This window comes from Genypterus blacodes, unplaced genomic scaffold (assembly GCF_046128005.1).
Source record: "Genypterus blacodes isolate CSIRO-AG114 ecotype Tasmania unplaced genomic scaffold, CSIRO-AGI_Gbla_v1 ptg000021l_1, whole genome shotgun sequence".
In the NCBI taxonomy this organism is placed as follows: Eukaryota; Metazoa; Chordata; class Actinopteri; order Ophidiiformes; family Ophidiidae; genus Genypterus; species Genypterus blacodes.
Window position 1 is genome coordinate 10,859,064 of NW_027466834.1, and position 18,392 is coordinate 10,877,455.

At 42.3% G+C, this 18,392-nt stretch overlaps 1 long non-coding RNA gene across 1 annotated transcript in view; it reads left to right on the forward strand.

The window, feature by feature from the left end:
- Nucleotides 1–9,037: 9,037 nt before the first annotated feature.
- Nucleotides 9,038–18,392, forward strand: part of LOC142991784 (uncharacterized) — a 30,356-nt gene continuing 21,001 nt past the window's right edge. Inside the window, exon 1 of the long non-coding RNA XR_012960994.1 lies at nt 9,038–9,440. This is a non-coding gene — a long non-coding RNA (uncharacterized LOC142991784). The remainder of the gene's footprint in view (nt 9,441–18,392) is intronic.

An 18,392-nucleotide genomic window follows, 5' to 3' on the forward strand; every position in this document is an offset into this window, starting at 1 on the left:
TCCATGTCTGGAATAAGCCAGACGGGTGGGCGTTTGGGGGGTTAGATCCTTGTGGTGCTTCCAGAGACGTTCCTTGTGGAGCTGGAGTACCTCAATCTTCTCTGGAGACCAGCAACAGGCTGGACCCCCTGCCTACTATGGCCCTGGTATGACCACATGAGACAGTTTTGTATTTAGGGCTTAATGCAATATGTTCAGAATGAGAACAATCTGAGTGTCATAGAACAAATCATCTTTAAACACTTAAATGATGATAAAAGTGCTTTTGGTGGGATGACTTTTATATCATGAGATTTAATTATACAGCCATACACCCGCCTTTAACTGAGAGCAGCGTGTTCATACCCCCTATCTGACATGAAGGGAGGATGAAACAGCTGAGGAAGACTGAGGAAGTGGAAACAGTAAAACAGTGTTATCAACAATTCATTACAAAACTTGAAGGGCACTCATTACAGAAACATACCTCCACCAGGTCGGAACACGCCTGGAACATGTTTGGCTGGTACTAGACTAAAGAGAAAGAAACAACTATTATAAACATCTTATTTTTCTGGATCAATCTATTGCCACTACAACTATTATTAGCTGCTTTGCATGCTACTGAATCCTCATCTTGGCTACATACTAAAAGCTTTTGCATGCTACAAAGTCCTATTTGTTACAGTCAAGTGATTCCATTTACGTGTCCCTGTCCAAATGTATATTTTAGTCCAGCAAATATATGAGCCATATCTCTCATTGTGAAGAAATCATTTTGAAAATTCCTGGATCCGCCCCTGGATCAGGAGCCAGACCACAGTTTTATGGGTTATTCCCCCGGGCCATGCCCCACCCTTCCACCAGTTTCATCAAGATCAGTTAATAACTTTTCAAGTAATCCTCCTAACAAATACACAGATGTGGGTGGAAACACAACTTCCCTGTAATAACCATGATTGAATATCAAACAGTGTCTGTGAATATAAAGAGTCAGACACGTACCAGACAAATGCCTGTACAGTTTGACGATGGAAACTATGCCAAGATTTGAAATGTCACTGGGGGATTATTATATTGCATAAAAACTATTGAGTCCCAATTGAAATCGGGACTGGAAATATAAAATCAGACAGGAAATTCTTTGAGGAAATAGTCAGAAATTCCCAACATTTATAAGTTATTACATTTTAGGCACACTCATGGTGCCTGAAGCTTGTCCTGGACTCTCCGCCCTGTGAACCCGGTCACCCCGCCTATTAATCCTCACGCTCCTAACCATGGTGATTTTGTCACATGAACAGCAGAGCCTGAAAGCTGCGTGCACACACAATCTGGAGAGGAGACGTCACAAACGACAGTCACACTTGTGCACAACTAATCTCATTACCCTTGTCTCTATGCAGTATGGGGTCAATAGGGTTGCATGCTCGCCTGTGCTGCTGCAGTACACTGGGATCAAAATGATGATGAGTTTCAGTGAGGTTTCACAGAAACATGAGTCACCTTAATGTGAGAGGTGGTTAGTATTAATAGCGGCTATGAAGAGGCCTCAGTGAGGAAACATGTTGCTGGGTAAAAGTTGTTTGTGTGCTCAGTAGGAGAAGTCAAAGCAACCTGTGTTTCCTGTCTGTCAAGTGTGAGAAGTAGTTCATGCAGCAGGTGCAACTCAAGGCAGCTATTTTAAGTGAGAGCTTCAGCTACAATTAGAAAATCGATAAGGCCATTCAGCCTAATGATCACAGAGGGACACGTTTGACTTTTCCTGTGCAGCCTGCATGGGGTTTGCTTGAAAAAATTGAAAGTTTTCATTGCAAAACCCCCTTGCGATTTGCAATTTGCAATGCAACTGACCACATTTGGTGAAAATAAAAAAAATGCAACTGGCTGTATTCTGCACACAAAAATTCGCTCGAACTCTGGTTATTTCCATTCCAGTTCAATACTACATTAACATTCCAATGAAGGTTGATTGGAGTGCAGTAAAGCTCAGCAACAATAAGACAATATTGGCAAAAACATAAATTACATCCATGCTACATCCACACCAAAATAAATAAATAGAAAGAACAAAGACACTGATAAAAGTGATGTAATGGGTACATGTGTGTGAGGCAATTGAGACGTGATCTAGACATGATCTGGTGCACAGTTGGGTGCAGGGACGGGGAAGAGACTGTTACTGACGCAGTTTGTTCTTGTATGTGCAGATGTCCAGCTCCTCCCTGATGAAGAGTTCAGATAAAAACCTTCTTTTAAAAAAAAAATGTTCACAGTTAAGTTTTCTCTCTTCAAAATAAGAGCTTCAGAACTTTGAAGTGAAGAGGAAATTAAGAAGCAACAAATGCAGAAAAGGGAGTGAGTTCAGTTTTTTTATTTTATTAGTTATGGTGGCAAAGGTGACGTTCATAGCTGTTTAAAATACTTTTGTGCAGAAGGCCTCACATCACAAGTGATACCCGACTTCTTTGACTTTTAATGTCCATTCAGCCATCTTCAATACCTGCTTGCCCAGTTCAGTCATTGGGCGAGAGGCAAAGTACCGAATCAAATAATCACTCAAATGTTTTGTACCTTAAATATTTGTGCATATACTGTACTAATAACATCTAAATGTTGTGTTCAGTGTTATTCTTCAGTGCTGTGTTTCCTGGCAGAATTCAGTATGAGAATATATTTGCATCTACCATAAATAAAGTAAGTTTATATCGTGTGCACCTCTTAACTCCATGCACATTGGATTTCATAAACTCTATAAAAAAAAGAATAGTGCACAGATTTCACTTCTTCAGCACAGCAGATGTGTGGTATTGATCTCCTCTCGTCGTGTGTGTGTGTGTGTGTGTGTGTGTGTGTGTGTGTGTGTGTGTGTGTGTGTGTGTGTGCGCGCGTGTGTGTGTGTGCGCGTGTGTGTGTGCTCGTGACTGCTTTAGACCTTGATGTTCGTCATCACAATAAATTGCACCAAATAATACACGATATACTCTCACTGTTTGGGCATCACGGTGCAAGTCAGTGCGCCGCCGCCGCAGCCAGACGCGCACAGGAAGCCTCCACCGCTCCGACCAAACAACCAAAACGAAAACAGAACATGAAGCCATATAATTCCACTCTTGAAAAAAACAACACACGCTCTTGAAGTCTTTCTGTCGCCGCGGAGCTCATATTGGGGCCATGGTGTGCACAGGGCGGATGAACCCAGCGGACTCTCTCGCTGTTATAATCCAGCTCTCACGAAAACGCGAGTTGAGTCGTCAACTCGACCTCGCAGATTATCACGATTCACTTTCCTGCACTGAGAGAGTCACGGAAACGCAGCACGCAGCTCTCCAAAACCCAGCGGAGACGCGTTCACGGCCGCTTTTCATCGCCGGTGTCTCTGCGTAGAAGAAGGACGAAACTTTCAGCCGACAAGCTAAACATACACACGGTATGTTTGGACTCAATAACCTTTGTTGTCCCTATTTTTTCATGTTTAAACGTATTTTAACGACACTGCAGCTTTTAAGCTTAATATTTATATAATGCTGTGTGTTCTGCTGTAATTTGAGGTTTTCTTAGACCCCCGTAATATTTCTTTATTAGCAGGTTGAAACTGAGCGCATCATTTTATAGTCGTATAATATTTCAAACTTGCAGCAGAGGGGAGTGAAATTGTCTCACTGTTCCTGTCGTCTGTATCTTATTTCCTTTATGAGAATAGGATGTGTTGTCGTGTGTCGTCAGATTTATTACAAAGACAAAGCTTTAGTTCTGTTCTTGGATGTCTAATTAAAGTTCAGGCTTCTTTGGTCAGCTGATGATGGCAAACTTACATGTTCTCATTGTCAGAGACGTTTGTGTCGGCAGATGTTTCTAGTAATAATATACAAAACATGTCTTTGAAATGTTCTTATTTTAATGTGTTTCTGTGGGTATTTGTGACGGCCTCACTTCACTAATTCACTTGGGACATTTTAAACAATTCTAAATGTTCAAATAAGTGGAGCAGAGCTGCAGCTTTAAAGCTTTAAATCCATAACCCTCCCTCTAATTCTGTTGTACTGAAACATTACCGAAATCTAATTTATTTAATTCAGTTGTTGGTTGATTCAGTTGCTTTAATGTGTGTCATCGGGGCGATGTCATGTCGACAGAGAATGCATCAAAGATGTGATTTGAGGGGAAACTGTAGAGAAATAAGTTCTTTAAATTAGAATAGTGGTTAAGTTATACATCTGAGCTATAGGATTCAGAGATGAATAGTGGGCGGATGAGATTAAACTGCAACGTAGGAGGATTAATTCATTTTGACTTGTCTGTAGCTTAAGTTATTTTACTGCACAACAGATATTTGCAACCCTCTATTTAACGACTAGAAGCTCTCTGTGCTCCCTCAGCACTGAGATGAAACTAATATTCCGGCGTGTCACTGACTCATGTGTACAACAAAGCTGCACGGCTTTGACAGAATCTGTTGGAGGACATTTGTCATTTCAAAATGACATTCTTGACATCGTATTTATCAAAAGCTGCAGGATTGGAAAATCACTCTGCAGGGCCAAGAAGAACCCGAATGTGGCATTTTGTTCCTCTTAGGGAATTTCTTTTCTTTTTGCTTATCCCCCCCGCCGCCCCCCAATGTCCACCCTATGCGGAGGTCAAAGGTCAATGTCACTTACAGAGTCGTGCCCCTGGCGTTGAAGTTGAAGTTCAATCTGTCTCTCTTTTCCTTTTGTTATGCTATATTCTTATTTAAGAAAGCATTTCACATGACAGTGCACATACAGTTATGAGACATTTAGGAGATTGTTTATGATACAGAAAGAGGGGGGGGGGGAGAGAGAGAGGCAGGGAAAACAAAGAAGGTTGTGTATTTATTCTTATTCTTATTATTATTATTATTATTATTATTATTATTATTATTATTATTATTCTTATTATTATTATACTTTTTTTGAAGCGAGGCAGAGAGCCAGAGAGAGAGAGAGAGAGAGAGAGAGAGAAAGGAGAACTGAGACCTTGAAGCAAAATAGGCAATGTCATGTTCAAGTAAATTGAAACAATGGGGCGACAGACAGGGCGCGTCAGAGTGTTGTTTGGTTCGATGATCTCATAGGTACAGTTTTTACAGGAGGATGTCAAACAGCAGTGTAGGCAGCTTACAGATCACATCATAACCTGTGGAGGGGGGGGGGGGGGGGAAGAAAGGGAGAAGGGGACACACAAAGGAGGGAGAGTGGAGAAAAACAAAAACAGAAGATATCCCACCCAAACAGTCCACGGTGTGGCATAGCCTGTAGATCTATAAAGTAGGTAAGAAAAGAAAGAACTGTCTCTCTCTACTCCTGTACAGATGTATAATGAACCAAGCTCCTGCCTGGTGTCACACACACTGTTCCAAATTCTGGTGGCTTCTACATTTTGGCAGCCTGTTTTTCTCCCCCGTACGCTCATAAACACTCCTCCTGTTACCATTGTGCCATTAATCACCGAACTCCGGAAAATTGCGCATTTGAAGTGATATATATTTGTCTTTCCCCTCTCGTGCAAACTCCTCGCAGACGTGTCTTTGAATTACCATGTTCTGTTGTGCCGTTTATTATTCCTCATCAGTCCGTGGCTGGGAGGAAGCTGTGGAGCTCACAGGATAAACACCAGGTGAAACTTAACCCATTAAAGATTGCAGAGACCCATTTAATGAGTATGCAAGGTCACATTAGACTGTGTGTGTGTGTAATGATACAGAGGATATGCTTTGTACTTCTGACCTCCACTCGCATCCAATTCTGCTTGTTTTTGGTCCTCGATGTGAAGGATTCTTTTTATTTTGCAGTGATACTTAGATGGATGTCGTTCTTTATCTGCCCCTTGTTACCGACGTACCGCAAAACAGCTGCACAAACATTATCATTAAGTGTCAAAACGTGACAAATATTCTACATTGTCCTCGGCACAGCCTTTAGATCTCAGGTGATGCTGACATACAACATGACAAAGCATAAATCTGAGGTTGTTCCAGCCTCACAGATGAGATTATACAGCTGTAGTTTCTCATGTCCAGATTGCGAGTCATAGCTTTTTAATGTCATCTTTGTTTTCCATCAGCAATGAGAAATGAAGTGGCTGTCTCTGTATTTGCTGTGCTTCAGCAGACTGTTGACTGTTATCATCCAGTGGGAACAGGTGAACACGGTCAAGCAGCTGAGCCAGACAAGCCAATAAACCAGCTTTAGGGCACTGCTGACTGATGCAAAACTTGCCTTTAGTCCTCCCTCATTCCTCATCTGTCCTGGCGCTGCACTGAAAGCTGAGCACATGTAAAAAGGCATGTTTGTGCCGTAGTCACAGAACAAGGTGTTACTGTACTGTACAGACATACAGTACAGTAACATGGCACTTACCCAGACTGCCTGTGCATATTTGGGCTTTTATCGCACAAAAATCCATGTCGAGTTTGTGGTTTTCCCCTGTGACTTTGAGAATGTCTTTTTTTTTGTAAAGTGCTGCGTGTTTATCCATGTCTGTGTTTGGGTCTTTTATGTGCATGACCTAATTCCACAGTGAGCAAAGAATCTGCAGTGATGGCTGCTTTCCGTCTTGTGTATGTGTGAGCACGCGCATGTGTGACTAAGTGTGCACACACACACACCCTCCTCCCTCCCCCGTCGTTTCCTTGTAAAAGCCGACAGAGGGTTCATCTAAGGACAGGGAAATGCTTTTCTTTCCAGTGTGAATCATTTTGGAAAAATGAGCCTCTGGACTGAATTGCCCCAGCAATTTGGCATGTTTCTCCATTCTGCTTTATTGTCTATTTTGGCTGAACTTGCAGTTCTTCATTTCATTGCCAAGAAAACTTCAGGTCCTATACAATAGACAAAGTGAGGTTCTTAGTCCACCACAGCCTGCAAGCCAATAAAATATAATAAGGAGAATGATGCCTGTTTAGTCGTGAGTGTCTGGCAGCCGTGACTCCGGACAGGGAGACACGCAGGGAGACACATTATGGAGAATACATTTCTTAAGGTTATAGATTATAGTGTTATAGAGGGAAAGAATCACTTGTCGACTTTTCATGGGGGAGCATTTGTATTGGCCTTGCTTCGTTTATGAGGAGGCTTCCTCTTTTTAAAACTCCTTCTCTCACCGCGGTATAGCTTCGGAGGTATCTGTTCTTCTTTCGACACTCGTGCAGTTTGGAGAACAAAACTCTGCACTGCAGTGAAAAGAACGCGTGAGAGGGAGCGGTTTCGGGACGTAGACGAGGAGCAAGGGAGGGGGGGAGGGGGGGGGGGGTAGTTTATAATTTTGCAGCCAGCTCGCTATAATTCTGCTGGTCCCTCCATCAGAGGCATTGGGGAGAAAGGAGGGAGTGGTCTGTGTTGAGGTTTTTGGATGAGCCAGTAGTGGGGCTGTGGCGGCCAGCAGCTGGGGTTCTCGCTACCTACGTCCGCCTGCTCCAGCCTGAATTATGAAGGCTTGGGGAATGGCAGCCCGCCTAATTACAATGACTGATTGCCCGTCCGTTGGCATTTCTCAGACGGTGATTGTCGTGTGTTTAGGATACAAGGGGGAAAGGAGGAGGGCCATTCCTCATTGGCCTTCCCCTCTCTTTCTTTGCATGAGAACAGCCGGGGATTGAGATCGGATTGGTCGGAGGGAAAAGAGATGTTTCATGATTTGGCGAGGCAGAACTGGTGTGAAGCCAGAGACAGGTGATGTTGCAGTGATGGTGCATTGTAGCCTATTGGGTGTTTGCCACAGACTCTTAAAAGGAAGAAAAAAACGTTTGTTGCTACGCCACAGAATTTTGAAACCATAATTGATCACAAGGTTTTTACAGCTACACCTTTGTGCCCAGATTTGCCCATGCAGGAAGACAACCTGGTTGAGATTATAGGAAAGGTTTGACGGTCTGTGATCATGCCAAATCCCCAACCTCGCCGACCTCTCACTGTGGATCTTGAGACTGTCCTTCATCCGTCGTCTGGGCACGTGAAAGAAAGGATCGGTCTTGAATTGGCCATGTGTATGTCAGCAATGCACTCAGAGGTGTGATGTGTGTGTAAAGTGGGAGCTGGTTTGAGTTGGTCTGCCCCACTTTGTCCACTGCTTTTGGCTTTTGTTCCTCCAGTAATGAATTGTGGACGCCTTGGCTTCAGCCGGGGTGTCTCATAGCAACTGAAATGAGAGAGAGCTGGTAAATGAAGAAAAGGCCAGGGGAGATCATGGCTGTTGTGTTTTTTTTTTTTACAAAGGACAGACGGACCAGACCAGACCGGCGTTGGGCCTCTGACCAAGAGGAGAAATCAAACATATACAACGGGATAACTTGTTTTGTAGCATTCCTTGATATTTTTTTCTTACCATTTCCATCGAGACATATTCAATTCATTGATATGCAAAGCTACAAGCTCCATCTAGTAGCTTTTACTTTGCTACAACTTCAAATCCCATCTGTTTATCATTTCCTCCTTGCTTTTCATGTGGGTGTCTTAATTATGCGTGTTAAAGTTACACGTATAAAAGTGGAATACATAATAATGTAATGAATATAAGCCATTTTTTAAAACTTTAAATGACTTTAATTTTATTTATTCAATTATAACTTCACGGATTATCCCGAGTGTATTTGCACATAAAACATAATTTATACAAACCAAATTTAGAGGATGTTTACTCTGCCTCTTCTTTCTATGACCTACTGTATGTTTATGCTGATTTAAGCGTCTTACATTTGAAATGCCAGTGTTGATTAACGGCAATCCAGTAGCAGTGTGTGTTGAATATTGATCACCGTTTCAGTCGGTCACTCTCCCCTGATTCTTCATCTGTGTTCTTGCGTAACCGTGCATAATTACGCATCCGCATGCAGATTCACTTGTGCATGTACTGTATGTGAAAACACAAGTGTGTGTTCGCTCATACCGTGTGTGTTTGTGTGTGTGTGTGTGTGTGTGTGCTAGATTTTTTTATTAATTGCCAGCCATTGCTGAAGCGTGGCCGTGTTTGCCCTACGACCCAGACACTACCTGTCTGCTGCCATGGTTACGGGGCAGAGCAGGTTTAGTGGCCTGACTCCAGGGATTACTTTCCCCTGTCTTAACAATCAGGCCTGTGCCCTGGTGGCTGTAAAATGGACCGAGCTGCACCCTAACGGTTAAGGGAGCTCTGCAATGTGCCCGGACGTCCTTTTAAAAGTGTCCTAAGTGCTGTGTAAGGGATTAGACCTGCACAGTGTAATTGCTCTGGTGTCAGTGACTGTCCCTTTGTGATCTGGTTCACTTGTAGTGATTAGCTCTCATAAATGAAGGAGCTCGGGGGAAACACATTAGATGCAGGTCTAAAGTGACTGAGCAGAAACACACGTTGAATTGAAATGTTTGAATTTAAAAGATTTCTCACATTTAACCGATCATCATTCTCTTTTTGTTTCCTCTACAGGAGAACAAAAAGAGAGAACAGACCCTGAAACCATCACTGTGAGTATTTACATCGTCTTATCAGAGTATTACAGCCCAACAACCCAATGTGATCCAGTAATAGCCCTACAATAAATCCTACCTTTGTATCTTTTATATTGTTCAGTTTTGTTGATGGTATGTCAGAGGAACTTACGATAAAATCAGTTTCTTGAATTTACACATTAGAGGAAGTCAGTTTTCTTACCAGATGCTGACCGTTTGTCACTGGTGTTGCCTTCGATTTAGTCCCAGGTTCAATACCCCACATGGCCACTGTGGATACTCTGGATACACTGCGGTCCTAGGCAGTGTCCTCTGGTTTAGGTGTTGGTGATTTAGCAGATTCTCAAAGCTCGTCTTCTCTACAGTGACTTGCAGTCTTACAGGTGTCCACCAGATGCTGCAGGCAGCCTGCACTGTCCCCTTCTGTGTGTCATCCAGTGGAGATGTCATATTCATTTTGGGGCAAAGGGTTGGATCGGTTTCCATGGCAGTAGGATTAAATGTCATTTTGTTGTGCATCAAACAAAATAGCTCCTATTTGAGGCTATTAAGTAGCTTTGATGATGCATCTGTTCGAAAAAATAGACTTAAGAGACCAACATGATTGAAGATGTGTTTTTAATTGGTTTAATTCAAGTATGTGGAGAGCTGATGAAAGCCGATGTTTGATATAAAACATTGCAGTGTGTTGAACATAACCACTGTTTTCAATTTAGCCGGCTTTTCAACTGTAACTTTGTACTTAAACCACGCGTCAAAAGTTGACAGACATTCTTCAAATGTATTCAATGTGATCAGGAAGCTGTGCAGACCAAACTTCTGAACTAAAATATATAATGTATCTCATATAAACTCACTTTGGGTGAGGGTTAAGGATGGTTGCATTTTATTTCAAGCAGCGCAACTTCACAGTTAACTTAAAGCTGTCCCTGCCACAATGCATGCTGGGAAGCTACTGCTGCTGCTGGTGAAAGTGCCTGCGAACATCCACAGAGCGGCTCTGTAAATCTTTTCTAGGGCTGGAAATGAAGTTTGAAAGAAGAAATGAGAGGAGCAACAAGGCGAGAGTGATCACAGCTGCAGGCTCAGCCGGCTCTTAAAGAGATATTACCAAAATGTTGCCTAGTCCCGCAGAGGGAAACAGGCTGTGTAGTTTAGTGCTTTCTCTCAAATCTTTATTTCTGATATTTTTCAGACAAATTATGGTCAGATTGTTTTTATGATGAAGTAGGTACAGAGTGAGTTGACTTTGTAATATCTATTCCTCAGGCTAGACAACATGTTTTGATTTGCTACGACTTCTTTGTGAATTCTGTCGCCTCTGTCAGATATGGAACTAATTATCAAACACAGGCGACAGTATGATTTGTGAACCTTTCAAAACTTGTTAACAACTCAAAACCAGGTGTTGTAGATAGAAAATAAGATCTTCTTTTTCCTGGACATTTTCTTCAATTTGAACTGGAAACAAAGACAATGACAAAAGCCTAAGTAGTGATGTATCCTTCCTGTTATGTGTGGGGAAGGTCTCTGTCTCTGTTCATAGCTCGGTGATGGATAGAATGCAAGTTATCTGTTGTTTAGTAGAATGACATTGATAGTAGAATATACGTTTTAATCATGTTTGTTCTATCTCCCTTATCACTCGTATGTGTATTTGGGCTGCTTGGAAAATATGTAGCATTTACAAAGATTAGGCCAGCGGGGAAACCCACTGTGAGAACTTCCGTCATGAATAATCATGATTGATGTCGACAATGGGAAAACTCCTAAGGAAATCATATCATGAATAAGAATTAGATTATGTCAGAATTAGAAAACGTATTGCATTTGCTGAGCTTAGTGGGAAAGCCACGGTGTGAATGTAACGGATATTCATGAGATTATGTGCGAAATATTTATATTGCAATATGTTTGGTGATGTCACCTATCACCACCACATACAACTTTAATGAATATCACCCAGAATACTGATACACAGGTGTCTAATACAGGGTATATTTGTATCTCATGTCATTTCCATACCTTCAGTTTATTCCCTGTGCATTAGTATTTGTCTGAAACTTGACCTGTGACCTTAACCTTTACCGTTTTGAAAGCACATTGATTGCGAAGGTCCTGACCCTAAACCCAACAAAACCTGCCAAGCTTCTGAAATTCAAACCTTTTAATGGTGTAAAATATTATTGGAGCTCATTATCAATATTTAGTCTTGTGTGTGTGTGTGTGTGGTTCCTGGTGGAAGCGGTGACGGTGCCTGTAGTGGTTTTGCTGTGTAGGGGAAGCAGACAGAGCTAAGCTCAGCACAGTGGCAGCCTGGAGGGTCCTGAGCCTTCACTTCACAGCTCCCCATTTGGCTCTCACACATTGTGCCATTCAGAGCCCAGACTGTATATTCACCCTTCTCTGAGCGCCCCGCCATTGTGAGACTGAGCTCATTTGAAAAGCCTCCGGGATTTCTGAGTGCAAGTAAGTCAGCGCTATTTGCATTTGTTCGAGTCCCGTAGGCTTTACAGGTCAATTGAGACAGGCAGATATGGAACATGCCGAAGAGTTTTCTTCCTCATTATCGTCTTCCTCACCCCGTTGTCTCGTTTTCTTTCGCCCAAACTCTGACACTGCTCTGCCAATCTTTCCTACAGTGTCACCATTCGTGGTTCTCTCAGTGACCTCAGTCTACCCTAGAAATGGACTAATCTGATAAATCCTGCTGAATATGATCACGTGTCACTCATGTGGACGTTGACCTCAAAGAGTGAAGGCAGTTTATTGAAAAGTCTTTCTTTTTGGACAATGGCTAAAAGTTATTAAAAACATTTTGCAGAAGAATGAGTAACTTCAATTCAGAATCGTAGTCCCAGCCTATTCCTTCTTTTTCTGTGTGACAAAAGACTTTATCCCTATCTTCTCTCACAAATGCCCCACTGATTAATAGCAGCAATACCTTCGTTTGGATCCAGAACCGCATCTTGGGACCAGAGAGAGACTAGATGGGCAAGTGGCAGCCAAACTTGCGCCAAATCACTAGCTCAAGGTTGGGGTTAGACCAGACATTAACAGATGCGTATGCAATATGCCTACCATGTGGATCCTGCATTCTTTTGAAGTGTGGTTGATCATGTCCTCTAGAATTAACGCAACAAGATATGCAGTACCTTCAAAGACAGCGGGGGCAGTAATGAGTTATGTGCGTTACACGGCAGCATTTTAACTCTCTTGTGGCATCTCTCTCTCTTTTATCACCACTACTGCTGTTTCTTTTACCTTTGCAACAAACATGTACATGTGTGCTGCGGTAGCTGACGTGTGAGATTGTATGCATTGGCAAACTTTCTGAAATTGAAGTGTTAACTCTCAGCTTAGTCCAAGTGAATCAGCGGCTTCAGACTTGAGAGGGAGTGAACATGCCTGTGTGTCAGTATGGTGTGTGTATTGTCCATCTGTCCACTGGTGAAAAGAGTCATATGACTTTGGCCTGGCAGACGAGGACACTGTCTGGCTCCAATGTCCCGGTCAGTGGGAGGAGGCTGCTGAGAGGATGTGACGTCTTCTGGACAGAAGGACTGTCTGTGGGAGTCACCGCATCTCCCAGGGTTTGACGTCACTCCAGGAGAGAAGAAACACATTTAACACTTAGCTGACACTTTAGGAAGAGCGATCCGCGATAACTACCACAAAGAAAGTGTTAGAATATCTGCACTGCAGTCAGAACAGCGTGGAGGACCGGGGTCAAGGCACAAAATGATACAATACAATGAACCACTGCACTGGCTAACGCCTCCATATCATGAACCTGGCAGAACCTGGACTCCTTGGTTCTCTTTCTCAGTGCCCCCTTCCCCCCACCAGACACAGTGATGGCACTCAGTGCCAGAGACACCCCTCCCCTCCTTTCCCTTCACCAACACTCTTCTCTCCTCCCCTCCCTCGCTTCCCTCTATGCCGCAGGCAGACCCAGGCATGGGATCTCCATCTGTGCACAAAGGAGCCTCCTCTATCTGCATACGCTGCACATAAAAGGGCCTTTTGTCATGAGCTCCGCACACATGACCATCCGCCTTTCACCCCACTGGAAAAAAAGATCACTCTCTCCAGCAATCCAACCCCCACCCCCAATCCCAGACTCAACCCCATCCCCCTACCCCCACCCGCCAGAATTTCGTCTGTGGAGGGAGAAAGCGAGAGAGAAAGAGAGTGAGAGAGAGAGAGATCCACTCTGAACTTTGTCGAACAGAGACGAGCATCAGATGGGGCTGCCTCCTTCACTGCCAGAAAGTCCTTTGTTTCTCTCTTTCCTTTCCATTTTTTTCCCTTTTCCTCTCTCTGCTCGTGTCCTTGTGTGCACTCACTGAGACATCGACGTGTAGCACCTGCCATACTGAAATATGAATGTGCTCTCATTTTTGCTGTCTCTGACATTTAAGAGGCATTAGCGGTTGGTCGGGTGCCAGGTTAGTGCCCCCCATTACGCAGCATGGGCTCAATTGACAGCAGTCCGAGAGCCTGATGCCTTTTTGGTGCCTCCTGCCTTTTAACCCCTCTGCCCTACGCAGCTTAGCAGAGCTGCAGGTATTTGTAATGTCAGAGATAATGGTATGAAATTGTTTGTACGTGTAAGAACAATATCAAGATGAGACGAGGTAGATTTCTTCTGCCCGTGTAAGACAAATGGGCCGCATGCCTTTTTTGTTAATTGCCATTTAGTGATCGGGAGTCTGGGTGGGGATGGAGCAAAGATACAGAGACATGCTAATACACACTGTCAAGTGCACGGGTACTGCCATAAAAACGCTTTCCTCAGCGTTTCCTTTGAAACACACACGGCCCTGATGCCTTGCTCCCAGCCAAACGAGTGTGGATTTTGGAAAGCCCTCTAGCTCATCTTGCTGTCGTTGCACACAGGCCTGTGGCGGAACGGAAGGATAAGATTGACTTCTCCCTCCACCGCCATGTCCTCTGGGTGACCCGCTCCCTCCCGAAGGTTGGTGTGAGAGGTCAGGGGCTGTCATGTTGCACTGTCCCCTGGGCTGTCCACACCTTTAGTCTGATTGTGATGGACAGAGCAGAGCGTTATGACACCCATCTCGGTAGCTCACGTTCACATTTCGAGTGTGATTTCCACATCTGGACCACAGCAAATCCTGGGAATTGACCACTAATGAACTGTAGTAGGTTTGCCATGTGAACTTCACCGTCATGAGGAATAGGAATACTTTTTCTAAATGAAAGCTCAAAGTTTGGCTTTCCATGAAAACAGACAAATGAAAACATTTTCAAAATCAACTTTCTTTGCATCGTCGCCTACGGTTAAAATGAAAACAGACAACTTGAAAGAATGAAGTAATTAATTCCTAATTATTCTTGCAGTGTACTCAGAAGACCCAGCAGCTGCAGTGTAAATGAACCTTTGCATCCACTTAAAGATATTACACCAAACAGAAACACAGCGGTGAGCTTATTTGTGCATAAATTGTCATATTTACTGTAGAGAGTCATTTGTAGTATTATGCCACCAGATCACTGAGCCTGTCACTGCCACTTGCACTAATCTTGGCAATGAGAACACTCCACTATATCCCTATGGGTCCTATTTACAGGAGCAGCATCTCTTTTCCATATGTCCTCTGATAACTAACTTTCATTGACTAATTTCTCTGAACTTTCGGTTCCCTCCAGAGTAAAAACTTAAGGCAGCCAAATACAAGTTAAGATAAAATAAACCTTTATTTAATGTACATACAATGTTGGATGTGTGCAACGTTGGCAACATCATCGCTTTATTTGTCGCTGATATTGTTTTGCTCCTTGTAAGAAAATATTCAAGGGGAATTTTACAGAAATGGTCCACTGAGAAATAAAAGCTGTGTTACTTGACACAGCAGCTGTTGTCCAAAGTGCTGCTTTCTCTCTCTCTGCATCCTTCTGCTAAAAACATTAAATACGCCGGTTGCAGCCAAAGCAGAATCAGCACTAACACAATATCTGTGCTGTTTCCCATTTAAACAGCGGCCACAGATTTATTTATTGTGCAAGTTAGAGGCAGTTATCCATCTCATTAAATGGCTTCAATAATTGTTGCCTCACATTGTTGTAGTTCTCGCTGGTAGTTGTGTGACTCGAGTGAACTTTAGTGTGGTAATGAGAGGAGGTAAAGTGCATGGAGGCGATTCAGGGGCTGATCTCATAAAGACAGTGGCAGGAAGAGTGCATGTTAATAGGTGAAGCACTTTAGCTATGTGTTTTGCTCCAGCCAGTTCGGGGAGTGTGTAAGATAACAAAACGGCATGAATAACGGTGTGTGACACAGTGAGCGAAAAGTGTGTGTGTGTGTGTGTGTGTGTGTGTGTGTGTGTGTGTGTGTGTGTGTGTGTGTGTGTGTGTGTGTGTGTGTGTGTGTGTGTGTGTGTGTGTGTGTGTGTGTGTGTGTGTGTGTGTGTGTGTGTGTGCGGCCCTGCAGCCCAGACATGGTGTGACGTGGCCCCTAAAATGCCAGGCCTGCGCGCTCCTGGCTTAGTGTAGAGGAATAATAAAAGCAAAGTGATGAGGGCTGCTTAGAGTCGCAGGGAGAAATGGCAAAGAGGGAGCTGGAGTGTGTGTGAGGCCGCGATCAGGGCGGTCAGAGGGACAGAAAAGTCCAATTCCCTTCTTATTCACAGTAATATTCAGCCGATGCTGCATACATAATCACAGTCATATTGAAATTGCATACACTTTTTAATAGAAAAAGTGTCTTACATGATCCTCATACTGATCTGGACTATTCCAATTTTGATTTTATAATTTAATCTTTTAATTAAAATACTGTACATACTTCAGTGAGTATCAATTTTCTGTATTTTGTTGCTTCTCCTCTTTCATACTAATAGATCCCTTTTGCTCACACTTAGTGGTTCTGGCTGAAACAGTAAAGTAAAATCAGTGTATAGTCTTATGTTGTCAGATTTTAGGCTTGTGCAATTAGAGATCTAAAGAAACCGTGTCTACAATAGTAAAAAGTAAGGTGAAATCAATATCTGCACTGATTGTATGATATCAGCTGTAAAAATCCCAAATTTGCCCCTTATCTTTATATTTGAGGTATATTTAATGAGCAAAACCTTTTATGGGATCGCCCTGTAGTCTACCAAGTCACTTCTATTTAATACAACAGTACATCAAATCGACATATTTTGTATTGGTATTGATACGAGATGTCGATGTGACCATTGTCCTAATCTGCACTAATGGGAAAATCTGCCCTGATCCCGGGCTTCTGTTGGGTCGTAGCGAGCTGCCAGAAGAAGCTGTTAGTTACACTCAGGGCGCGTCCCTTTTTGGAGAGGTCGCCCACTCTGAGGTCTGATATCGAGCAGCGTCCATATTTCCCTGCTTTTTCGCAGGAGAAGATCACCCTCGTATCTTTTACCTCTTTTTCCTTCCTCTTTCCTCCTATCCAGGTAAGTTCATAGATAAGATCAGATCCTGTATTTCTATGTTCTAGTTTAAGGCAAGTGGACTTCATTCACTTCATTTGAGCAATTTTGTCATTTTGTTTGTACAGAACATCTAAAATACATGTTCGACCATAAATTAAGATTTTTTTCTGGATTCTTCCAATCTTAGTTTAATGTTAAATCAGCAGATCGAAAGCTGACCGATATGAAATCAATGCTTAGCTTTGCACTTTGTGAATAATTTCCAATGAACAATAACAAGTGATTTGAAGAAAATCAGAGCAAAACAGTTCTTTCTCATTTCTAAGCATTAAATTGAAATCGGCATTATGTTTTCAAACATGCTGCTCAATCCAAAGATATAAAGGGAAATATGTCAGACACAATGCTAAAACTATTTGATTTATAGATCTAAAAACAAACTATTAATTAAAGTTGTTGTTTAGCTTATGTCAAAAATATTAAAATCATTTATAGCAGCATTCAAAAGTTATTTTTAAAGAAAACTCGGCACCGTTTTCACATGAACTCGCATGTTCTCTGAACCTGGAACACATATCATGTTTGCTTAATTAGATTAATAGCATTAGTCTGGGAGAAATGTGTTTTTTGCTACACTGCACTGATTTTCAGTTTCAAAATTAAACCTAATTCTAAGAATAAAATGTTTGGAAGTATGGAAAAAAGCCAAAATTAATTATTATGAATACATGTATTAGTATTCTCAACAGTTCTGTTATAAGAAGCCATTCCGTAAGATATAACAATACATTATAATATTTTCACATCACTTACTTGTTATATATCATTAAAATATATATAATAAGAATCAGAAAACAGTTGAGCAGTTTGTTGCTTTTTTCAACAGCTTTACTATGTTTTTCAAACTAAAATACACTCAAAATTAAAATACTTTCATAGCACACCATACTTTTTTTTTTTTTACATATAAATTTATATTTAATTCTCCATCCGCAGTGCCTTCATTATTAAACCGCATATTTAATGTTTCATGTGAAGGCAACCTGTGGAATGAGGTGGTGGGTTTAGTTTTTAATCTCATGGTTGAATGATGAACTTTGGGGAAATGTGTGAGGATGAAATCAGCATTTATTAAAGTCTCCCTCCAGTTTTAATTTGATATCCTCGCCGTGCTATAACAGGTGCCAAACATAATCGATCGGCTGATTTATGATCGATGTTTGTCGGAGGGGGAAAGTGAAATTGCATCATTGTAGCATGTTGTAGTCTTTGTAGTGTGCGGACAGGTTTGGGTTAACTGGGCTCAGCACGACGACGACACGTTACTTTCAGCCTTTTTTCGGCTGCACGTGTGATGTTTGAATGGCAGAAAGAGTTTGCGAGAAAATCGTTGCTTGCTTGTGTTTCATCATGTGATATCTGGGACATGGATACTGCGCATGTCCTCTGTCCACCATTTTGTGATGAGAACTTTATGCACATGCCCCCATTTTATGAACTTTGGCAAAGACACGTGCTGCAAAGTCTGAGGTGTCGAAAAAAATGACTTATT